At 39.9% G+C, this 26482-nt stretch overlaps 1 protein-coding gene across 1 annotated transcript in view; it reads right to left on the reverse strand.

Moving 5' to 3' along the window:
• Positions 1-26482, reverse strand: part of GRXCR1 (glutaredoxin and cysteine rich domain containing 1) — a 311667-nt gene that overhangs the window by 127449 nt on the left and 157736 nt on the right. The window lies entirely within an intron of this gene.

A 26482-nucleotide genomic window follows, 5' to 3' on the forward strand; every position in this document is an offset into this window, starting at 1 on the left:
CAGAACGGACCTCCTAACACCATGCTCAGTGCATTTTCTGACACTTTGGTGAGTGACTGAAGAATCTCTTAAGATACAAGGGCCAAAAATGAACAAATCAGGAGACTACAGATGCTGGAGAGGATGTGGAGAAATGGGAACCCTCTTGCACTGCTGGTGGGAATGCAAACTGGTGCAGCCACTCTGGAAAACAGTGTAGAGGTTCCTCAAAAAAATTAAAAATGGACCTATCCTATGACCCAGCAGTAGCACTGCTAGGAATTTACCCAAGGGATACAGGAGTGCTGATGCATAGGGGAACTTATACCCCAATGTTTATAGCAACACTCTCAACAATAGCCAAATTATGGAAAAAGCCTAAATGTCCATCAACTGATGAATGGATACAGAAATTGTGGTTTAATATACACAATGGAGTACTATGTGGCAATGAGAAAGAATGAAATATGGCCCTTTGTAGCAACATGGATGGAACTGGAGAGTGTCATGCTAAGTGAAATAAGCCATACAGAGAAAGACAGATACCATATGTTTTCACTCTTATGTGGATCCTGAGAAACTTAACAGAAACCCATGGGGGAAGGGAAGGAAAAAAAAAAGAGAGTAAAGTGGGAGAGAGCCAAAGCATAAAAGACTCTTAAAAACTGAGAACAAACTGAGGGTTGATGGGGGTGGGTGATGGGTATTGAAGAGGGCATCTTTTGGGATGAGCACTGGCTGTTGTATGGAAACCAATTTGACAATAAATTTCATATATTAAAAAAAATTAATTCTCAGAAAAAAAAAGATACAAGGGCCATATTAAAACATACACTGTGGTGAGTGTCCCAACCTGTTTGCACCTCCAGAGGGAAGATCCACACTTGGCCCTCATACTGAACTTCAAGTTTTTTTTTTTTTAATGTATAGTTTTAAGTGATATAAACTTAATTTACTTTTATTTTAGAAAATTCAGACAATAATAGCACGATGTTGTGAATAAAGTCACACAAAAAAAGAAGAGTCACAAATCATCTCCCTGGAGATGTTAATAATTTTGTGAAACATCTCCCAGTGCCTATGAAGACGGGATGCTCTGATGGTCACAAAACTACATCGCCCAGCCTCTTGCAGTTTAAGAGGAGAAGGAACAAGTGCTAGCTTTCACTGATGGGATGTGAACAAAAGCCATGCCTCATTTGTGGACCAAGGCAGTTAAGAGAGAGAATGCCCCATCCACGCCCTTTCTCCTCCTTCCCCATCTGCTAGCTGGATGACCCTTGAAGCCATATACTGAGCTTGTCAGAGCCACAGGTTCACAACCGTCACCGCCCCACACTAAACTATGTTATGAGCAAAAACTAAGCCTTTATTGTGTTAAGCAGTGGAGGTGGAAATTTAAGGATTGTTTGTTAGGGCATCTATCAGTCCTGAATGTGCTCTCATATATTTAACATCTTGCTTTTTTCATTCACCATTATATAGTGAGTCATTTCCTATATATTTCTGAAAAACATGAATTTGATGTGTATATTAAAAGTCCTTCCACTAGCTGTACCACGTTTTATTTCTCTTTCTGGATTGCCTGATGTTTAAATTACTTAAAATATTTAGTCAAATAATGCTGCACTAAATGTTCTTGTTCAAAAATCAGTGTACATATATCTAAGTAGTCCCTTAGTATCTTTGGGCAAAATTGATGAGGTAAGAATTTTTTTTAATGCAAAGCTTTTGATATAAATTGCCAATTGCTAATATGAAAAGTTGTATACCTTACACTTCTACTAGCATATGAGTTCCGATTTTACTGTCTCTAACCAATGCCAACAGTGCATATTACCAATTTTCAACAACGTTTATTTTGTCAAGTCAAAAAGTAGTATTTTGGTGATGTTATAGTTTCCCAACTTTGAACACTGTTGAGGACTTTCATTCTGAATATTTTCTTCATATAGAGCTCTCACTGAAGAAAAAGATGGAGAAAAATGGAAACCTCTACCTCCTGGCTAATCAAATTAGAGAGCAAATATTAGAGAATTCTATATGATGCCAAAGAAGGAGGGAGAGATGAAGGGTGAAAGGGGGGGAGAGAGAGGGAAAGATCAAGTATGAGATCAGCTAAGTGACAATATAAAGGGGCTTTAACTTGGCAAAGTAAAAGAGTATGTAGTCAAAGTACACAAAAAGAGAACATAAGTGAGGAAATACTTATTGGGGAAGAAGAGAAAAAATAATTCAGCTTTATGCCCAAATTTCCAAATCTTTAAAAGACACCATAGGGTAGGGCATGAGTATGAGCCTAATCAAGAAAAAAAATCAAAATTCTGTGCTTGTCCCAGTTAATTTTTGTCCTGAATTCCCCATTTAATCTTTCCCACCCCCATTTTTCTAGGTGTTTGAGTTGGACAGAGTGCTATGTAGCATGAACAGGATTTTGAAGTCAAGAAACCTAGATTCAAATTCCAGCATACCTCAATGAAAATACTCTTTTCACCTCTCAAATCTTCAATTTTCCCATCAGTAGAATGAAGGTAACAATATCTACCCTAGTGAGCTGTGCTTGGAAGTATCTGGAACACATTGCTCAATGTGTTTTTGATGGTGTGTACATACACTATGCGTCCTTTGGATGGAAACAACTAATTTTAGCCTGAATAAGGCAAGACAGTGGCTACACAAGATTGCAGTTAATAAACATACTTGAAGGATAGAGAGAATTCAATAAAATGATTTCAAAGTTTGTGATATTTTAAATATATATATTAAAAAATACATAGTGTGTGCATGTACATAAACACATGCATATGTATTCATATCTAATATTTACATACCATTTTAAAATAATGATATTAGTTAAAAGTCATCTCTCTTTTATGGATGAACTGGAAGTCCTGTAAACTGGAAACCAGCCTGCTACAAATATAAGGAGGTATCTGCTGGTGTGAGAATATGCCTTGATAACTGTGATTCACATACTTATCAGCTAAAATGAAAATTAAGGTGCTCTAGGGGCACTGGGTGGCTCAGTCGGTTAAGCGTCCGACTTCTGCTCAGGTCATATCTCACAGATTGTGAGTTTGAGCCCTGCGTCAGGCTCTGTACTAAAAGCTCAAAGCCTAGAGCCTGCTTCAGATTCTGTGTCTCCCTCTCTCTCTGCCCCTCCTCTGCTCACTCTCTCTCTCTCTCTCAAAAATAAAGATTAAAAAAATTAAAAATTAAGGTGCTCTTTTCAGTGGATAGCTTTGTAATTATTCTTTCATTCAGGCAATGAGTATTCCATCAGTATCTACTGAGTGCCACCCAAAGATAAGACACGGTAAGACACTATGGTAAATATAAAGATATGTAAAAGTATGCCCATGCCTTCCATTGGTAACATATGCTTAAACAAAATAGCTAGAGCTCAATGTAGTGTATCTTAAACTAACATATAATCCCATTTCCTTGAAATAGCCAAGTTTCCAGTCATCTCCAATAAAAGACATCAATACTATTAGCAGCACTCTCCACTCTTATTCTGCTTACAATTGGTTCCCAGCTGCTGGATGTTAATATAGCAACTTCTAACTACTCCATCAGCCACCTTTTCCCAGAATCAGTTTATTTTTCCCTATTTTTAAATCACTTTGCCAGGTTAGCATCCTCCCTTCAGAAAGAAGTTCCTTCATCTCTTCCTTCAGATGTACTCTTTCAATCATTTATTCATTTAACAATATTTATCGAACCCCTAATAAATACCAGAGAGTTGCTGGATCTATACAGGTGAACAAAACAGGCACATTCCATGCCTTTAGAAGTAGATAACATATAATAAACAAATAAAGATATAATAAAAATTATAAGCATTACTAAGAAAAAGATACGGGTATAACAAGAAATGATAAAAGAAGGGAGCCTTCTCAGATGAAATAGTTACAGTCAGCCTCTCTGAAAAGGAGACAGTAGAAGAGATTGCTCACGTAAAGGTTTGAGGTGGGCAGGAGTAGTTGGAGATAGTTCCTCAGCTGTGGTGGCATGTGTAAAGGCCCTGAGACCAAAATGCAGCAGGTTTGTTCAAAGAACTAAATAAAAGCAGAGTGGCTGAAAATAACTATGACTTCCATCCTACAAAGCCCTTCTCAAAAGGACAATACTGAGGCACCTGGGTGGCTCAGTCAGTTGAGCATCTGGGTCTCGATTTCGGCTCAGGTCATGATCTCACAGTTTGTGGGTTCGAGCCCTGTGTTGGGCTCTGTGCTGATGGCACAGAGTCTGCTTGGGATTCTCTCTCTCTCTCCCTCTCTCTCTCTCTCTCAAAATAAATAAATAGTTTTTTTTTAAAAAAGGACAATACTAACAAGACTTTTCCTTTTTAACCTAATCCTTAATTTATGCAACCCCCTCAAAACTTGAACCAAAAACTTATAAACCGTATTACCAATATAGAAATATTTCCAATACTCGTAAGTTTAACACCAATGGGCATCTGTTTGTTTAAAATAGTAAGCTATAAATTCTAGAATCTAAATAGAGGATAGAATGTTGTATTAACCAAACTAGAACTACTTTGGAAAATACAATTAATGAGCAACTCAAAGACAAAATAAATGCCCCTTGTTCAGTTCCCAGTAGAAATGATAACCTAGCAGCTAGAGCTAAGCCCGGATATTTCTTGTTGGTGTCGGTTTTTTAAGTAGAATATCTAATTATTTCCTTATTTGTAGAGAAAGCAGGACATTAAAATTTAATTATTCTTTCACTCATTCCATCTCCAAATATTGCCTCACATACTATTCTGTGTGTGATTAACACTACATGGTAAAAAATAATTTTAACCATATTCCTGGCTTTTGGAGCACAATTTTTTTTTAATTTTTTTTAACGTTTATTTATTTTTGAGACAGAGAGAGACAGAGCATGAATGGGGGAGGGTCACAGAGAGAGGAAGACACAGAATCTGAAACAGGCTCCAGGCTCTGAGCTGTCAGCACAGAGCCCGACGCGGGGCTCGAACCCACGGACCGTGAGATCATGACCTGAGCTGAAGTCGGACGCTTAACCGACCGAGCCACCCAGGCGCCCCTGGAGCACAATTTTTAAGATTCCCTTGAATCATAGTAAATACGCACATGTCTCCATTTGCTGCTATTTTATAACTATCACATTCACTGTTTTGTTTTTTGGTCTTCAAAACAGTAAAAATTGGTCACTGAATGTGAAGCAGAAACTCTGACAGTCATTAACAAAGTAATTGTCTTTTCTCCAGCAACATTTGTCAACAGAGAAGCAATAAGCCATGACTCACTCCCCAGTACTGTTCTCAGAACTTCTGTTTGGATGGAGAGAACCTATTGATTTTTATATTCTAACTACATGGTGACTAGAGGGGGAAGGAGATTTACTAACCATCAGTGAAATAGGGAAAATAAACTGTCTCTGAAACTTTTCAGCATATACAATATTGAACCCTTTTTAACAAACATGACTTTGCAAATCAAAATTCACAGTTGAAATACTAATTTGAAGCACAGAGAGCTTCTAATTAGAGAAGAAACTAATTGCATTTAAGAATTTATTCTTTGAATACAGGACTATTTTATTGTTACATAACAAGAAAGATGCAGGCTTTCTTAGTTTATAGATTAGTTATGAATGGGGGCTGTGGGTATACATGATTCTGGGTTTGAATCTTGGATCAGCCACCCTCTAAGTGACCTTGAGCCTCAGTTTCCTCATATGTCAGATAGTAGTTCCTATTGCATAGAGTGTTTGAAAAGATTAAACAAAATGAGGTATATGAACTGCTTAGCATGCTGCTCAACAAATGATAACCATAAATTCTTTCAGTTACTTGAACTAGCTACATATACTTTGGAGGACAGTGAGAAAATGGAACCAGATGAAACTAAATGATGGAAGTCAAAGCAATCCCATTCTGTTTTTCGTCTGATTCTGGGGCTTCAAGGCTGAACCAGTCTGTCATCACTAAGACCCTGGAGAAGGGCTCCAGTTTCCAAAGACTTGTTCACTCTTTACATCTCCGGACTGAGAGTTCATCATATATTAAATGCTGTACTGGGGGCAGAAGGCTTCAGTGCTGGCTTACTTCCTGTCACTATGGATCCTGAGCAGCCGCGGCTGTGCCAGAATCCCACGCTGCCCAGCTATGGATTCAACATGCAGCCCAGCATTTCCATCGGATAATTATATAAACTGTCTAAAATTAGCACAACCACAGATGAAGGAAGATCAATAAAGAGTCCCCAGAGAAACGACTTCCCCGAATGGACTTTAACAGTTCAATTTTCTTCTTTGATTCCCCTCTGTATCTTGCAGAGTGTTTTGCATATAAACAGTGCTCAGAAAAATGTTTGCTGAATTAAAATTAGTTGGATTTTAATGTCAGAACAAACTGACCTCACATTCTAGGAGAGAGGTAACTAACCACCGACATGATTACTTCCATCTCTTTCTGTCCTGCTTCTGGTCCATATGTGAGGTGGGAAATAATGTTTACTCTTCAGGCAAAAATATCTGAGTCCTATAAAGTTATTGGTGTCCTTGAAGGCACCATCTACACTACATTACAAATTGTTGGATGGCAGAATAAATAGTGTATTCTGCCTATAGAATCCATGTCCCAGAAAGAAAATCAAAGAGAAATAAATCAAGTTTACCTATTTAGTGCTAAAAACTTGACTTGGCTGCCTTCAGCTTATAAAAGCCAAGGGATTCAAACATCCAATCCACTTAGCACCAAGTAGCTATAAGCTCAGGCTTATGCAAGTATGTTTCTCAAGCATGAAACAAGGACTTGACTCTTTTCCCCTGAATAAGGAATTTCATGTGTACTGTGTGGCTAAGATTCTTCAAACTGGGAGAAAAATCACTTTTATATCCTTCTTGAATCAGATTATCACTATGGAGAACACCCATAAGATATGTCTTACGGTAGAAAGATTGTTTTTTAATTTTTTAATGTTTATTTATTTTTGAGAGAGAGACAGAGTGTGAGGAGAAAGGGAGAGAGAGAGAGAGAGAGAGAGAGAGAGAGAGAGAGAGAGAGACAGAATCTGATGCAGGCTTCAGGCTCTGAGCTGTCAGCACAAAGCCCAACGCAGGGCTCAAACTCAGGAACCATGAGATTGTGAGATCATGACCTGAGCTGAAATTGGACGCTTAACCAACTGAGCCACTCAGGGTCCCCTCGGTAGAAAGATTTTTAAACTAACTGCATTATTACTCCAGGATATTGGTGGACGGATTCAACACCTCTTAATTCCCAATAAAGAGATAATCAATGAACTAAATTATGCATACATTTATCCTACACATGGGAAGTATACTTCTCACAATTCTGCCTGGAACCATCCAAGGAAATACAACTACCATGGGATGGAGAAAAGGTTGGATAGAAGGAATGAATGTGGCACGTGAGAATAAAGATTAATGAATAAAGCATTAAAAACACTGAATCAGATCCAGAGATACTCAAGGTATCCTGCTACGTATCATAAAGACCAGAGTTCACCCCTGAAATATTTCCAGAATCAGGATAGAAATAAGAGAACAGAGAAATAGAGTCACAGTCTTAGAAACATCAGCCTAGGAAACTAAAATCAGTTTTTCAAATCAGCAGTGGATTTTAACAGAACATCAGTGCTGAATGTGGTAGCATGAGAATGTAAATCCCATGCAAATCCCTAGAGTGGCGATTTATTTTTCCAGGAGAATATGCTTGCAGAAAATGTAAAAGATCCTTACAGATTTTTAAATCTATTCAGGTAAATAGCAATGCTCTCAGAGACTACCCTGCTAAATTTTTCTTAGTCATTAGTTTTAAGTTGATGAAAAAATAAAATGTCAAGAGAAACATGCAAAGCTGACTGGAAAATATATATTAAAGAAATCCTTATCCTGAGACACACTTCCTTTCTTATTCCTGTGGCTGAATTTTTTTTGAATCACTGAAAATTTGACATACGTTATCTTTTACCAATAAATGCCATAAATTTACCACAAATTGTATTTCATAATCAGGTTGTTGTTTTTCTTCCAAAAGCATAATGCCAGAATGGAGCCTTGGGACAACCCAATTCTATTAGCCTACCACTGTTGCCAGGGTAACAGGGGGCTGCTGATTCTACTGTCTGACGTGAAGGTTAAAACTGGCAAGAGAGGAAAAACAGGGAGCCAAGACAGAAAAAAAAAAAAAACACAACTGCATTCGTTCAGAGATCTAGCGTTTCTGTTTTCCTTGTGGGATTGTGGTTTCAAGTCCACAGATATAATAGAAAGTTCTGTAAGAGCACACAAATGGTCCACAAGACCAGGCGAGTTCCCTTAAAGAGAAGGCATAATGCAAAATGGATTATGAGCTCTGTGGCTGAAAAGGCACACCACCCCAGAGAGCACAGGGTTCAGTCAAATCTCCCAAAGTATCTATTACACATTTAAAAGGGGGACCTTTGCAGATATCTCTTTTTGCATCGTCTTTTGCAAACGAGTTAATGCAGTTTCCAAAGCTTTTGTATATATAAACCTGGAACTCTTAAACTAACCTGATTTGGCTTTGATTTGCTCTGTTTGCATAAAGAACCTTTTTTCCAGTATGAATATATGTCATATTAGAAACGAAATAAAAATTCATTAATCATTTATATTGACTGCCCACCATTAGCTCTGGAAGCTGGGAGTCTCTTGGAAGATTCAATGGACTCCAGGGGTAAGCCTCAATGCTTTGAGAGCCAGGGAGTAAAATAGGATGAGGAGTTAGGGAAACCATTGTCCACACTTATGCATGACAACTGCCACATCCCTGACACTCTGGACATCAATAATCCAATCACTGGAACATTAGAAGGTAACAACCTGGGCACCGACACTGTGGCTTCACAAGGGGCAGGGGCAGCGGCTGACATCTGCTAGACCTGTCCAGGCAGCTTGGGGGCCAATGGGTATTGATAAGCATGAGCCAAAGGGGAAGAGCATGCCACATGAGGCTGTGCAGTTTTCCATGTGAGACTCACTGAACCCCCTCTCCTGAAATAATTCTGGAGGCTTTGGAGCAAGGGACCCTGAGGTCCAGCCATCCATCTGTTGGAGGCTCTGAGCTACTATAATTTAGGAATCATTTATTTTCACAGGCTGTGGAAGCCTGAATCATATGTTCACCATTGCATAAATGTGAAAGGCTCAACCCAGAGTGGTTTTCAGGTACTTCATAAACGGATCTGGGCACCTTAGCACCGTTGAGGATTTATGCCGGGTCTTACCAGTTCTAAGATGTGCATTTTCTCACATGTTAACATCTCTGAAATTGGTGGGCATCTGACCCTCAGATCAGTCTGTGACAGTCATGATATAACTGCCTGCACATTAAAACTTATAGACTGGTTTCACTGGTTTGGAAGAAAATCCAAGACACTGGGGCCCCTGGGTGGCTCAGTTGGCTAAGCGTCCGACTTCAGCTTAGGTCCTGATCACGGTTTGTGGGTTCGAGCCCCATGTCGGGCTCTGTGCTGACAGCTCAGAGCCTGGAGCCTGTTTCAGATTCTGTTTCCCTCTCTCTCTGCCCCTCCCCTGCTCATGCTCTGTCTCTCTCTCTCTCAAAAATAAACATTAAAAAAAATTTTTTAAGAAAACCCAAAACAAGAGCAAAGTACACTTTTAATAAACACTGCATCACCAATGCTTTTGACTGCAGGAAGGACTTGTGTGAAAAATCACATACATCAATGACTCTGAGGGGAAAAGTGGTTAACAAGACTCAAACTGAGTGCAAACACATTTAGGAATATCCTAATCAATTTATTTTATATTTATTTGCCTTTATATGTATGCTTAAGAGTGATATATGAGAACAATATCTATATAAATACATCTGAAAGAGCTTTTTCGATATGTTTAAAATTGTCAAGCCATACTAAAATATCATGCCATGGTTAAATTAGCAGGGCTTTTTTTTTTTTCTTTCTCGGTGGTTCATAAAATAAGGATGCATTCTCCAGATGACAGCATCTTAGATTCAATGAAATATGGGCATATGCTACAATTCCCATGTACATGTAACTTTTATTTAATGCTGTGCAACATCCAGAGGCACAGGCAAGAAAGAACTTCATTACCAGGAAGGATGCATTCTTACTAGAGGTCTGGAACACACTGGGATCCAGACGATGGGCTATTAATTTATTTGCTATCAGCATGGGGTCACCTTTCTATCCAATGAAGTCAGCCTCAGAGAGGCATCCAACGTTTCTTCCTCGCCACTCCCATCTCCCCACTATCCTCCTCCTTTTCTGCCTGTCTGCTCTCTTCCCAGGACTCTGGTTCCATTCGGTTGGCACTGTGGGGTCAAAGCCACTGAATCTGGCTCCTCTCACCCCTCCATGGGGACATCCTCAGGTCTTTCAGATATTTCAGAAGGGAGCATCTCTGAAATCCCCAAGATGTTCTCTTGCCAGTATTGAGTACATCTCACAGCATACATGATAGGTACATCACAGGAAGTCTCCACCAGCAAGGTGAGGGTGGGAAGGAATGAACTGGGTAAAACACTCAGAGAACACTGTCTGTTTGATTTAATCTCATAACACTCCTGACAATAAGGGATTACAAAACACCCACTTTACAGATGGGTACATTGGTACTAAATGGTGAGTCATGCGCTAACTCTAACATGGACATGTAGAATGAGGAGCTGGGGCAGTGCATTAGCTGTGACTTACATTGGGGGAAAATAACCTTTTATTTCACTTAGTAATGAGCAGAGGGGCGCCTGGGTGGCTCAGTCGGTTAAGAGTCCAGCTCTTGGTTTTGGCTCAGGTCATGATCTTGTGGTTCGTAGGTTCAAGCCCCACATTGGGCTCTGAACTAACAGCATGGAGCCTGCTTGGGATTCTCTCTCTCCCTTTCTCTCTGCCCCTCCCCCTCTCGTGCTGTCTCCGTCTCTCTCAAAATAAACTTAAAAAAATAGTAATGAGCAGAAGGTGTGTTAATAATAATCTCTCATATGTTTATAAATGTTTGCTTAATGATGAATATATGAGGCCTTACTAATAGGGTATCTAATTTGATTTAAAACAAAACGGCTATTATTATTTCAATTTATATTCACCCAATTCTCGTAGGGACTAAAAGAAGGCTACAAAAATGCATACAACATAGCAACATACAATAAATACAAAATAATTCAGAAAAAGAATAAAGATAGGAGGTAAATTTTAATATATCCAACCCCCAGACTGAAGGAAATGAGGCACAATGAGATAAAATTATTCCTAATTCATTGCTTATCCCACCAATCTGAGTCCTACATAAATGAAACATCTGAGTCCTCCATAAATGAAACATCTGAGTTTCATCCACAGTCTAAGTCTGACATAAATGAAACATGTGAATTGAAGCTGAATGCCACTAACCTTTCAGAAAGCCAGAAAACCAATCCCCATCTTTGTATTTTCACTTTGTCCCTCACAAACTCAACTGCTTAACTTCCCAACCCATTCATTTCTCAGCAAATACTTTTTAGTAGGTTTCTTGTACCCACCATTGCCCTTGGCCCTGCCTATACAAATACAAACAAGGCTAATCTCCAGTGACACAGAAAGTGGTCTGTTCTACTTCTTCCTCTCCAGGTTGACATCCAGCTCAAACACCAACACAGAGTGATTTGAACATGAATACCTTAACCTCCAAAAGTTCCCAAGGTTTCTGCGATCATGTGTGCTTAAATGGCAGTAACTCAAAAAAATAATGTTCTTCACAGAAAATACTCCTCTTTGTTCTGAGTAAATACACAAGAAAAAGTGAGGCATGTCCTAGTATACAGTCTGCTTTGTGCTCCCTTATTAAGAAATATATTTGTCCTTCACAAATAAATGACTTGAACTATGGTGTCCTGACTAGCACAGTGCATAGTGAATAATATCCTATCATCAAAAAAGAACATTTTCACTGATGGTTACTTCATCTCTTTCAGTTTTCCTCATCAGCCCTTATATAAAAGTCTAACGAAATCTCAGACAAATGCAGAATGTTACATTTTAGAAAAGAATCATGACCAGCCCTCTTATCTTTCTTTTTCTTACACTAGGATTTCTAGTATTCCTTTTATGTCGATCATGATGTACGCTAGATGCATAAAAAATCTTCAGTATAAAAAGCTGAAGACTCTTTCAAAGGAGAATTCTTAACCAGAATACGGATCTATTTCATCTTTGTACGCTAAAATAAATACTTCTTAATATCAACTCTCTTGCTCAACATGCCAATACTGAATTCTCCAAAACCAGTGTACAGAAAATCATTGATGCTCTCAGAGTATCAGACTAACATTCATTAAAAACTGGAGTATTTGTATCAGAGATGGTGTGAGTAATGGAAGAATAATCAATATATACATCAGACACCTGAAAATATCGAATCACTGTAGAATTTAACATAACTGTGGGCTTAATTTTATTCAACTTTGTAAAAAAAAAACATACAAGGAAGTTTAGCATATAAAGAAGTAAACGTATGGCTGAATGGAGAATTTAAAAAAATTTTTTAATGTTATTTATTTTTGAGAGAGAGTAGAGGAGAGGCAGAGAGAGAGAGAGACACAGAACCTGAAGCAGGCTCCAGGCTCTGAGTTGTCAGCACAGAGCCCGATGCGGGGCTCGAACCCACGAACTGTGAGATCATGACCTGAGCTGAAGTCTGACATTTAACTGACTGAGCCACCCAGGAGCCCCTGAATGGAGAAATTTTTTAAAAATATCTTCTACCATAAGGTAATTTGGCTAATGAGTCTTCCTCTACATAAGAGGCATGATATACCTGATAGTTGTTTTTTATTTCATTGACTAAATGCAAGCACAGCAACTTAACTGTCAGAACGTATCCTGTACAGGATTGCTCCAGAAGCAGGTTTCCTTTTCTCTTTAGTTTATCATTTTACCAACTGAATTATTTCTCTTAATACAGTCAAAGTTTCATTAGTTTCCTCTAACCAAAGAGTTACACTTAGGAATACTCCACCACTGGTAAGAAGTAGACCCCTACTCATGTCCAAATATCAGTGATACAACTTATTAATTTGATAACTATGTTGCCTTAACTGTACACTTGTTTATGTCCTATCTTAGAAGTATATCACAAAACAGGCTATTGGCTAAACAAATGACAACAGTCCAATAATTAAGGTCTAGCTTTGAATACAACATAGAATATTTTTTTAAATTTTTTTTAACGTTTATTTATTTTTGGGACAGAGAGAGACAGAGCATGAACGGGGAAGGGGCAGAGAGAGAGGGAGACACAGAATGGAAGCAGGCTCCAGGCTCTGAGCCACCAGCCCAGAGCCCGACGCGGGGCTCGAACCCACGGACTGTGAGATCGTGACCTGAGCTGAAGTCGGACGCTCAACCGACTGAGCCACCCAGGTGCCCCAGAATATTATTTTAAATAATAAAAAAGTCACAGTAAAACAGTTTAAAAGTAAATTACAAAAGAAAATTTATATTTTAAAAAATACAGACAGAAAACTAATTAAATACATAAATGTTGGAGGATGTGGAAAATTGAAAGCCTCCTAAAATTACTGATGGGTGTATACACTCATGGAACCGTTCTGGATCCCAAGACCCAGGAAACCCACTCAGAATTATATAACCTAGAGATGTTACCTCAAGGTCCGTTAAGGGGACTGTATGAGGAGGTTTGTTTCAATATTGTGTGGGGTTGTGGGAAACTGGAAACAATAGCCCTGTAAACGCTATGTAGAAATCGGGATCAATGAGCTAAGTTCACACGTAACTCCATGTACCTTTAATACATAGTACCGGTATTGACTGAAATAATTTAGAGATCGAATGGGTTCTACAGACACTAACGTACAACTTAAGCAGAATAAAAACAAATGCATGCACAAAGCAGCACTACAAATTTGACAAGAGTGATAGAAATCAAAGTGTATTCTGTGCGTCTACATAAGACAGAAGAGGGAGATAAGAGTGAGAAGACGTGAAGCAGGAAATGAGGGGCTCTGCATGGCCCAGTGATGACAGAGGACCCTGAAGAGCGCAATGGCATTAACTCACCTCACTGTAACCAAACATAGATATGTGATTATCTTACAGTTGATGTGTTATGGCTAGTTTTTACGTTTTTGTGCGTTTCTGTATTTTCAGATGAGCGTGTTTTATCCTCATACTTACTAAATATAGTTATTCCTCAGATTTTCACGTTCTGTTTATACAGGTTAATTCACACACAATAAAATTCACCCTTTTAGTGCTACTGATTGATGAGTTTTAACAAATATATACAGGACTCCTTAGACTTTTAAGGGACTTGCCTGGACCAGAGCTTTGGTACCCAGACCCAGTGCTTTCCCACTACATCAAAATAACTTCTAAAACGTTACCCCCAAATTTTCATGCCTTTCTGTTTGTATTTCATAATACATCTTACCATTTTTTTTACCTTTGAAAAATTAATTACTATAATAAACGCCTCCATGGAACTGCATGTGGGAAGACATCATTAGATGTGCCCTTTGTTATGTGAAACAATGGAATTGAGAGAAAGTAATTTTTCACAGTGAGAAATCAGAGACCAGATAGAAAATCAGGAGGCTGCAAGCCTGACATTTGCTTTGGTGAATTTTAATGACTAACCTTTTTTTCTGAATAGCAGTTGACCCATCTTAAAAGGATAGGAAGCCAAGATTTCATACATTGAAAAATATGCCATTTTAGAAGGAGTGGTAACGTCCAACTCACTCCTGGTTTCCTTCTTTCTACCTTCTTCCTTTCATGGATCATTTTGGGGCTTCAGGGGAGTTCTTGGAGATACAAGAAACAGAGACAAGCAAAAGACAAGAGTAACATGGAAGGGTAAGAAAACTGAGCTGTTGGCATCCAACTGACACAGCACGGTGAGTCTGGACACAGGAAGGTGGATAGGATATGAGGTCAGCCACCCAGACGATGGATGATATTCCTACAGCTGTTAGGATATTGTCCCCAACTACACCGGCAACAGCTTGTAGTCTAGCTCAGAAATCGGATCTCCCTCACCCAAAATAAATTAATTAACACCCACCCCTCTGAATTAAATAGCCCTGTCTGCCTGCCCAGCTTCTGTCAGCATTCTTTCTTCCTTAATGCCTGTTCCTTGCTGAGCTTTCCAACTGCCCTCAGCGCTGCCAAGCAGGCAGTTCCTGTTCTTTAATTCAGTTTTATCATGTCGGGAGATTGCAATCAAGCCTTAATAACATTCTGCAGCCCGTAGAGACATTAGCCATCCCTAAAACCCAGCTAACTTTTTGTTACAGGCATCTGTTCAAAAGACAAAACAAACAAAACAAAACAAAACAAAACAAAACAAAACAACCACACTCAGCCAGCACAGTACACACACTCCAAAGAAGTATCAATGAGGGGGTACAGAAAATGACCTAGCATCATCAACTTTATTCTTTGGTCAGGTTTCTTATTCCTATTAGAAATAGGCAATGATCATCAACTGAAATTCTGTAATCTAAAAGATGACCAAGGACAGCTGAGACCAAAATCTTGAGAAGCACCTTCTACTCTGCTGTCCAGGTGCCTCTCTACTCATCATGAAGTCATGATAGTGAGATTTTGCATCCGTTTCGTGCTTTAGCTTCCGATGGCTCTCACGTGCTGCGTCCTTCACACTGGGTCAAAGAAATAGGATCTGAAGAAGCCGATTTGCAAAATGATCATCCAAATAGCTTTTTAGTGAGAAAAAAAAAAACTTTAATTTTCAATCAGGTGATATGTTGGCAGCCAAATATGTAATCATTTGCAAACTCAGAAAACTATTACCCGAAGCACAGCTAGTATATAGCCTCCTGTGGTATGGGACAGCTTGGGAAGAGAGAAGATAGACCCAATTGTGGGGTAGACTGTGAAGATTACTAAGCACAGACACAACAGAAGAGGAAAATAAGCAAATATGAAAGTGGACTTCTCTAGCTTCTCAGTTTGGCTTGAAACCAATTATTGGAAACAAGTCCATTTGCCTACTGTACTATGTCCCCTCTTAGGGAGTGTGCATGCAACCTCTCCCTGGCCTCAGGAGACCTCCGACCTAACCCTAATCATTCGGCTTTGTCTCTGCAGAATTTCTAACTTCATGCAGTGATTCTCATCAGTGTCTGTGGGCACTGAAATTTAGGGTCATTCTCAGATAATTACGCACGCATGAAGAAACAGGGAAAGCCATTTGTAAAAGAGGGAAAGAGGAAATGCAGATATCCAGAGGAAAACAGAAGCAGAGTTTGGGGTTGGAGGGTGCTGGAAGGACAGAGAAACAGAGAAATGTTCCTTAGTTCCCAGTCTCATTCCCATTACTGGTTCTGGTCTGATTGCAGGAGAATACAGTTAGTTTCCCAGCCTCTTTGGTTCAGACGTCTCTTGAAGAACTTGGGGTGTGAGGAACCCCCACTGGGAACTGGTGCCAGCTTCTGGCAGGCTCCTGTTTCACATCCACATCAGAGCAATGTCCCTGTGTATTCTCTTAACAGGATTCCCTCCGAACTGACTCTTTTGCCCACCTCCCCTTTTCCTTCTGACTTCACAGTGGCCTCTTAGTGTTTATGAGCTTGCGTATTAGGGTCTCTCCCTCAGGTCTTAATATTCCAGCAGTGGGTCAGTTCTCTGCAGGATTAGGGGGATTCATAGGCTCTGTGAATGCATCTGCATCTGTGCGCTCTATCCTGAAGCTCTCCAAAGAAAGAAGCAATTCATCTATTTTATATGGGACACAGCTGTCAGGGAGGCAAAGTGCAAGGACTGTAGACCCGGAAGCCAACTGGCTGGCATTAAAATACCAGTTCTGAGTCAAGGTGTGCAACGTTGGTAAGTTTATTTTTCTTAACATCCCTGAACTTTCTTTGCCTGTAAACTCTTGGGTCCAAACCCATATGAAAATGTCATTTCTGTAGGTCAGAAATGGTAGAGTCTCAGAAACTTCCCAGGGATAAACCTAATAGCATTATACCTGTCTCACACGTGAGTGAAAATTTGAGTGTTTAATGCCTAATGGTTTTTAATGTCTGGCAAAAGTACACCCCAATGAGTAACAGCTTTTCATCTTAATGTGCTGTTGCCTACTGTTATCAAGAACAATCCCTTTGTGCCCATGGGTACTTTATGATGATGAAGGGGAGGAGGAGGAGGAGGACCTAATATGCCATAACGCCCAAATTCTCCAAGCTGCTGGGCTCCCCAGCTGACTAACCCCAGAATATGGTTTCTTAACAGAACATGATCCCACCTAGCTGAGCAAGACCTGTGGAGAAGAGGTAGCCACAGGAAGGCAGTTGCATTGTGCTCAACGAACGGAGCCGTGACAGGCAACAGCCGCAGGGCGAGCAGCCCAAGCTCTTTGAGGGCACCTAGAAGCAGAGGCTCATGTGTGAGGCAAAGGTCACACCCAGAAGGAAGAGGCAGCAGTTTACCTTACAGGAGCTTCAGGCTTCAGTTGAGCCACATGTCTAGACAGAAAAGGCTTCTCAAAACAGAGCCACAAGGTGAGCTCAGCCTTTCACAAAGTGACCTCATCTTAGCACCATCTTTCTGTGACCACAGTGTGGAAAAGGTTGTCTCCTGACTGGCAATCCTTCTATGCCTACACTGACAATGACAATCACCTACGTCAGTGGTCAGGCTCTGACAGGGCAGGTCAGCCAGTCCTCGTGTGGCGAGTCCGTAAGGTGCCGTTCCTAGGAAAGGCAATGCCACGGTGGAGTCCTCTTCTTGTTTTAGAAATTCTAAAATTATAAATCCCCAATGCCCAAAGTCTGTGCAGAAGGGTTCACGTATTCCCTCCTCATGGACCACTTCCCCTAAATAAATACATCACCTGCTTCCCAATTTTTCCCGGTCTTTGTTTATGTCACACTATCATGATGTGGGGTGACCGGACTACTGTCCAGGTTGCTTGGAACAGTCCCAGTTGACATCTGTTATTACAGAGTTACTAAACAGTGCCTGTTTCCATACTCGAAATACCTCCCTTAGAAAGTAAATGAGGGGGTGTCTGGGTGGCTCAATCAGTCGGGTATCCGACTGGCTCAGGTAAATTATCTCGTGGTCTGTGAGTGTGAGCCCCACACTGGGCTTTGTGCTGACAGCTCGGAGCCTGGAGCCTGCTTCAGATTCTGTGTCTCCCTCTCTCTCTGCCCCTCTACCGCTTGCAATGTTTCTCTCTCTTGTTCTCAAAAATAAATAAACATTAATTAAAAAAAAAAAAGGAAGTAGGGGTGCCTGGGTGGCTCAGTCGGTTGAGCATCCGACTTCAGCTCAGGTCATGATCTCACGGATCGTGAGTTCGAGCCCCGCATCAGGCTCTGTGCTGACAGCTCGAGCCTGGAGCCTGCTTCAGATTCTGTGTCTCCCTCTGTCTCTGACCCTCCCCTGATCATGCCCTGTCTCTTTCTCTCAAAAATAAATAAACATTAAAAAAATTTTTTTATAAAAAAATAAAGTAAATGATACAGTCACTCTGCCTTCCCTGACAGCTTAGATAAAATTTGTCACTATTTCCCTTAACCTGCTCTAATATTTTTCATATCACAATGATTTATCTCTTATAGTCTGTCTTCCCATTGTAAGCTGTTCTAGATCAAAGACTCAAAACTATTGTGATAAATGCTATATTCCAGCATCTGGAACAATCACTGGAAGGCACTTAGAAGGTATTCCAAAAATACTTGTTGAATGAATTTAAAAATTAAGGAATGAGACAAAAATTTCCCTTCTAAACAGTGATATTTACTTTCATTATCTGGTGAACTAAGAGTAAAGGTAATCAACTAAGCCCATATCCAGTCTTTTCTTAAAATGTTTCAACATTCTAACACAGCAGTATGTTTTTGCAAATTTGTTGCCTTGCTATATTTCCCCCAACCTTCTCGGGACCCACCGCCCTCCACATTCCCAGTAGAATGTTTTGCCAATGGCATTTAGCAGGCATATTTTCAAATTGCTTGCCTTAGGTGAACCTCTACAGAGTGTATGTTTCAACAGCTCTACCCAAGTGTGCAGTGGGTCATATAACCCTGCCCTTTGGCTGGCCCAACAAGATTACTTGGAAATAGAGCATAGCAATTCTAAGAACTTCCAACAGTGAACAAGATAAAGAAAACAGCTTCCTTCACTCCCAGAGATTTCCAGCTCTTGGCTCGTCATGAGGCCTGGCATAATATCCACCCGTGTATACCTCTAGTTAATTCACCTGTTTATTTAACCTGGTCTGAATGACTTCATGCTGCTTACCACCACCAACTCTGAGTCACTAGGGAAAATTCGCCAAAGGGGCTGCTCCTTCTTATTCCTGTAAAGCACCATCCAGTAATAAACTCTCTGGAGCTCACCTCTCTCTGGGACCCAAAATTCCAAATGGGAAGAACTTTAACTCTCTGGAGTTGATTATACATAGATTGCCTTTAGGGAAATGGAACCTTGGAATGAAAATATATTGATGGTTCAAAGCTACTTCCTGGACTATTTCCTTTATGTCCACATGCCCACCAGACATTGCCAACAAGGTGTGCTTCTGTTACCTAAGCACAAATATCTAATAGAACTTCATTATTCCTCATCTTCTTCTTTCTAATCATTTCCACTTCTTCCAAGAGAAGAATCTTTTTAGCAGATTTAGGATTTCTGCTCTCCAACCCTGTCCTCTCTCTTTGTCGCTCTCTACCTGGTTACCACACCCACAAGTACTTCTGCGTGCCCTTCTAACCATATCTCAGGTGTGTCCTTTCTCCCCATCCTCAGAGTCTCTGCTTAAGCCTAAGTCCTCAGTGTGCAAAGAAAACCGCACTCAGAACTGGTCGCTCTTACTTTATTCCAAACTTCCTTCTAACTGGCTTCGAGTGCAGCCAGATAAAAACTCACAAATTTGAGTTTTTACATGTAAAAATATAAGCCAGATAATTTGAATGGATGAACCTGAGCACCTAACCTATCTAAAACAATTATCATTTCTTATCCAATAAATTCACTGTTTAATAAAATTACACGTGTACTTTACCCCATAAAAGTTTTTCCATATGGCTATTTTTTTTCTTTCCTTTCTACCTTTCCATTTACTTACTTTTCATTTACCTCTTTCCCTATGCCCATTTCCTGTTTCTATTTTTGAAATATCTTGTTTCAGCTTTTCCACATTTGATTTTTATGCTCTGGCACCTGGAGAGCACATGAATAAGTTCCAATTTTAGAAGGTACAGCTGGGCTTTTATGGGAAATGGAAAAGGACAAAACCTCCTTTTAACAACCTGGAGAGTTCATCTGGCTTTTCTAACTGTTGTTTTATGTTTCATTTTTTAGAGAACTAAATAACATTCTCATATCAACAAAGCACCAGTGGCCCTGAGTGCAATCCCTTGTTGTAAAAGCAAATAGAGATAAATAACCTGGCTTGTACATTTCAATATTTTATGAATGAACTCTAGCCTTAGGGAATTATTTCAGACTCTAAGTCATAACTCATTCCATGATTCACTGCATATGGTTAGTTAAAAGTCTGAGTCTCTTCAACTGTATCAGTGGACCCTAACCGTATCATATCCTAAATCTCCTTTTCTGCCAAATATTTTAATATCCCTTTTACTATCCTGAAATGAAATGCATAGGCACTTTAATCCATCCACACAGAGATAATACACTCATTCCATAGTTTCTTTTCTACAATTCTAAAGCCCGACAAGCTCTGAAATCTGAAAACTTTTATCAGAGTTTGGCTCCTAAACTCACACGGCCCCATCCCCGACCTGAATTGATGCGAATAATTTATTTTATTTATCCTATCTATTATGAATATGTGCTACAACAAAATCAGTGTAATTGGTTTTAGGTCCCATATTCCACAGAGACCATTACATTATATTAGGTGTATGTACTTCACTAGTTTTCTAAAATCTGAAGAAAAGACTGAAAATACTTCTGGCTAAGAAATTCAGAAAAAGGTTTTCATAACTATGTAACCTACCTTCACACAAAAACTCAGTATACACTCTAATAACTCTAGCAGGAGGAAGAAATGAAAGGATACTAATTTATAAAAACCATACATATTTCATTATGGAAGTCCTTGGACATGATATAGTAGCAGATGTACTGAAGCGGTCTGATGCCTGCACCGGGACAGAGAAGCACCCATCACTGGGTACAACAGGCACAATGCACGATGGAATAATTTTCTGAAATGATAAATAACTTCTGGTAAATTTACAAACAAAGCAAAATACAATACTCCTTTCAATTTATACCTCAGTTGCATTTCCTGGAAAGTAGACTGTATATGAAAGCTTCATTAAAAAGCATCTGTGTTCATACATCAGATGCAGTTTGTTTCAAAGCTAAGAAAATATGAAATCTGTACAGGATAGATATGTATCTGTTGTGCAGGGCTCTCTCACACATGGCAAGACATCTAGCATCCCTGGATCCAACTTTGTGAAATGACATAGGAGACCCTTCAACAAATATTAAAAACAAAAAAACACATTCCCATAATTTCCAGAATGCCCCCGCCCGAGGACAGTAATTCTCTTACTAAGAACCACTGGACTCATTTAACTTCAGTTTCTCTCAGACCAACAGCCTTAGGAGGATTTGGAAAATACATTCAACTGGAACTGAATCTTAACCAAAGCCATGCCGATACTCTGGACTCTCAGATACCTCCCTCTGCGGTAAGTCCCATCCAAACAGGAATCCTGATCTCATGGCTGTTAGCAGCATTGCATCTGCGGGAATGCATATCACCCCTGCTTCTTCCTCAAGACCTTTCCTTGTTCCTATTCTTCAACTGTTCATTCAACCCGTTTGATTGAGCACATGTCACATTAAACAGCAGGGATTCAAAACTTGCTAAACTCCTGCCCTCCAAGAACTTCCAGTATAGTCGGAGAAGCAGTACAATAGAGATAAATGGAGTGCTGAGGAGTATGGAAGGTAGATGTGATACTTAGACATAGAAGGTCATAGGGGCGCCTGGGTGGCTCCGTCGGTTAAGCGTCCGACTTCAGCTCAGGTCACGATCTCGAGGTATGTGAGTTCGAGCCCCGCGTCGGGCTCTGTGCTGACTGCTCAGAGCCTGGAGCCTGTTTCAGATTCTGTGTCTCCCCCTCTCTCTGACCCTCCCCCGTTCATGCTCTGTCTCTCTCTGTCTCAAAAATAAATAAACGTTAAAAAAAAGAAGGTCATCGACAGTTTCTGAGAAAAAATCAGTGGCTATTCCTGGTATAATTTCCAAGAATGCTAAAGAAAAGCCTTTTGCAATAAAGGCAAATAGAAAGAGAAATATTGCTTGCACATTTAAAGATAATTTATTGCTGGGGCGCCTGGGTGGCTCAGTCGGTTAAGCGGCCGACTCTTGATTTCTGCTCAGGTCACGATCTCATGGTCATGGGATCAAGCCCCACATTGGGTTCCAGGATAGGCGTGGAGCCTGCTTGGGATTCTCTCTCTCTGTGCCCCTCCTCTGCTCACGTGTATGTGTGTGTGTAAGTGTGTGTTTGTGCTTGAAAATAAATAAACTTAAAGATAATTTACTACTTTTCCGAGTTTCATCCTCAATGGCAAGAAAACTGGATGAATAGCAGTTCATTCATTCAAAAACAATCTTTATAGAACACCTATAAATACAGGCTTATCAGACACCTATAAAATATATAACTCTAAGTCATCATTTTCATTTTCATTATTTTCATTTTCCAAAGCTGGGCTTTAGATTAAGAAAATCTACCCAAATATTTCCTTCACAAGAGTTCTTAATATTCCACAGATGCTATCTGATTTTTCCTCACTTTCTTTATAAAAAGGATATATATTTTTATAGCCACAGTTGAGGGCACAAGTGTCCAAAAGCACTGTTTGTCCAAAGACATATTTGTACCCCTTCTACTGACTGTCTACTTAGTTTACAAATAAAGTGAGAGGATAAATAAAAAGAAGCTTGGTGTGGTAACTTACCATCAATAAGTAATCTTAGCTCTTTAAATAGAAATGTTCCTGGAAAAAAACCTGTTTTTGCTATTTTGGAAGTAATATCATAACTGGAACATTCAACTGAGAAGTTACTTCTCAAACTTGGAAGATATAAAAACATATTCCATTTTCATGGCCTATTTAGATAAGTTTAGACCATTTGCTGCTTTGAATGCCAAAATAGTCTTGGTTTTTCACTTGTGAACTATATTTTTCTTAATGTCTCAGAAATTAAATTGTGTAATTTTAAATTGTGAAATCTAATTGGAACCAAGAACCTGGATACTTAAAACATGTAATTTGAAGTGAGAAACTCACTTTAGCTTATATTGATGTGTTTCCTGCTATATAGTCTCCATTTTGGATGCTTCATAAATAATAAAGAACAATGATAAAAAATAACTCTTATTAAGGATTTCTTATGTGCCAAAAATGCTCCATATGTTACCGCTTTTAGTCCTTAAAATAAATCTATAAAATATGTAATATTGTTCCAACTTTACATATGAGAAAACTGAGGCTCAGAGACACTAAATACTTTACTCAAAATCATCAAGGCAGAGCTGATATTCAAACACAAGGCTGGCTGAATCTTGCATTCCAGATTATAGACATCATGGTATCAGAACTGAAAGACCCAACTCATTGATGTTCTTTCCTCTCACACTGCTGGTTCTTGCTTCCAGGAAGCTGGTTCCTGGCTTCTTATTCTTAATGCTTCCTTATTCTATGACTTGTGCTCCCCACAGCTTCTGGGCAGTAGGTTTCATTCAAATAGCTATTCTGAAAATTTTTTTAGTTTTTATTTATTTATTTTGAGAGAGACAGAGACAGTGTGAGTAGGGGAGGGGCAGAAAGAGAGAGAGAATCCCAAGCAGGTCTGCACTGTCAGCACAGATCCCAACATGGGGCTCGAACTCATGAAACTGTGAGATCATGACCTGAGCTGAAACCGATAGTTGGATGCTTAACCAACCAAGCCTCCTGGGCACCCCTCAAACAGTTCTTTTGGAAGCATCTTGTGTAAAAAAATAAACAGAAGTCTCTGAGAGATAGCAGTACAAACTCACTTGTTAGTGGTAGTTCCCTCATGAGCCAGATGCCAAAATGTTGTGAATTTTATGAAACCAGAAATTGACAGTTTCTGCCCAACAGTGCATAATGTTTTACTACTGATCTAGTTGGTTTCATATACCATCATATCCCAGTAACTATAATTTTTCTTCCATTTCTGGGACATGTGTACCTCTTGAAGGACCTGAAAACAGCAGTTGGCTAAACTCATAATGCATAGGTGCAACTGTAAGAATGGGGCCATGAGCAAATGCTTACAGAACATCAGAACTAGAAAGAAATTTAAACTTATTAATGTTTATTTATTGTTGAGAGAGTGAGAAAGAAAGAATCCCAAGCAGGCCTCACACTGTCAGTGCAAAGCCCATTGCTTGAACTCACGAACTGTGAGATCACAACCTGAGCTGAAATCGAGTCACATGCTTAACCAACTGAGCCACCCAGGAGTCCCAGAACTAGAAAAAAATTTAGATATTAAAATATGTTTGATCAATTTTCAAAGGAGAGAACCAGAGTGGTCTCATGAATAGTTAGGAACATTACCCAAACTAGATCTGGCTTCCAATGGAGACATTGTTCCATTACCACTGTTCCATGCTACCAAGTCTGAATAATGCCCAAGATCATATCTACACTCTTGAGCTAAGTTTTAAGTTCACTTTGTCTATTGCTGTGCTCTGTATATTGTTGACTATACAGCCACCTGAGGCTATAAGTATTGTTATGGATCCTCTTTCCTAATAGTTCTTCCTGATAAATGCTGGTCACCTGTTTCTCCATTATTTTCCCTTCTATTCCACACCTGTTGGGCTCCACAGCATCTGGCTTTACAAATTTACCTTGGCATTATTTTCCTTCCCTCTCAAATTTCAATGCAAAGCTTTACATGTTATTTTATTTGGAACAACAGAATGAAAGTGAAGCCTGGTTGAGGCCAAGAAAAAGGTTAAGACCAAAGAAGAGTGTCATCGTTCAGGCAGACTCAGACAAAGGATCGACTGAAAAGAGGAGAGAGGGGAATGAAAAGAGAAGAAACCAGGAATGGACAGCACTCAAGGTGGAGAAAACTGACCAGAAAGGAACAATCAGTATCCAGAAGACTATGCCGCTCACCTCCCATTCGGATGCACAACTGTATTCAATGAGGGGTGGGGTAGGTGGGGCATGGCGGTGGAAAGTCCAGGGAGGGGTCATTTTCAATGCAAAGCTAAGGTGAGATGGGGGAGGGGACTGAGTTGGGGTTCTGAGTCCTCATTCTCTGGGAACAGACTCCATTCTGTGCCCAAGTAAATGGGAGACAGCTTACAGACATGGATAGTAAAAAGGGAGCTAGAAAAAGAGCTAGGCCAGAACTAGGCAGGTTATCAGAGACCCATTAGAGTATATAAGGGTTCAGGACTAAGCCCTAGGACCTGATGCAATGAACTTGAGACATAGAAATCCAACCGAAGGGAGAAGGTCAAGAATGAAGAAATTAAGGTAAGGCCGCATTTCAGTGCCTCATGGGGGCTTGCACTGGTTTTGTGGGTTTTGGCAGCAAAACTTGTTTTCCACCACCTGACCAACTAGAGTCTCCTACTTCAGTCTCTCCTGTGTCAGGAAATGAATGGGACCTCATGCCCAAAGCTGAACCGGAGAAGCCTGAGGCTGTCGCAGGCCATGGTTAGTATGCAGAACAAAATCAGAGACAAAGGAGTTGATGGTAAAGGGAAACATGAGAGCTGAATCAACATCATGATACTAACCATGTTAGCACACTTGCTGCCCATGCAAAACAAGGCTTTGAAACGGAGGCAAAGTCTGTTCTGGGAAGTATCTCTTCTCCATGGAACCGGCACCAAAGTCTAGCTTTCTGGAATCTGAGCAGCTCAGGACCCAGGCACTCCAAGGCTATAAAATGTAAACCCCTACAGTACCCAACAGAGCCTGACACCCTGAGAGGCGTATCCCCGTGCAGTCCGTTTTGGAACCACTGCCTCCTCTATCTACATACATCTAAGCCCCTCATCTTAAGTACCCCAGCGCACATGACTGCTTCTGGGAACAGCAGGCATCTTCCCACATATGCTGCGGATCACAAGCAAAGCCAACTTTTAAGTAGTGAGGACGACTGTGTGCCAGAATCGTCTCCACTACATTTCCTTATATTGCACACACAGGCTATAACTTTCCTAAGGAAAACACATTAAAGTAAAAATAAAGTTAAAGGTGTGTTTTTAAACCTTTCCAACCTCCGAGGAAGCAGGCATGGAAGCAAAAGGCAGTTTGCTGTAGAGACAAAAAAAAAAAAAAGGATGTCGCTAAGGAATCATGTTTATTTTAGAAGAACTTTAAATAACAAATACCAAAATTCTGATGTCTTGTACTTATTCAAAGGTAGTGCAGTTTCCGTACTTTCATGAAAAGGTTACATTTATAGTTCCTGA

Source organism: Felis catus, chromosome B1 (genome assembly GCF_018350175.1).
Source record: "Felis catus isolate Fca126 chromosome B1, F.catus_Fca126_mat1.0, whole genome shotgun sequence".
In the NCBI taxonomy this organism is placed as follows: Eukaryota; Metazoa; Chordata; class Mammalia; order Carnivora; family Felidae; genus Felis; species Felis catus.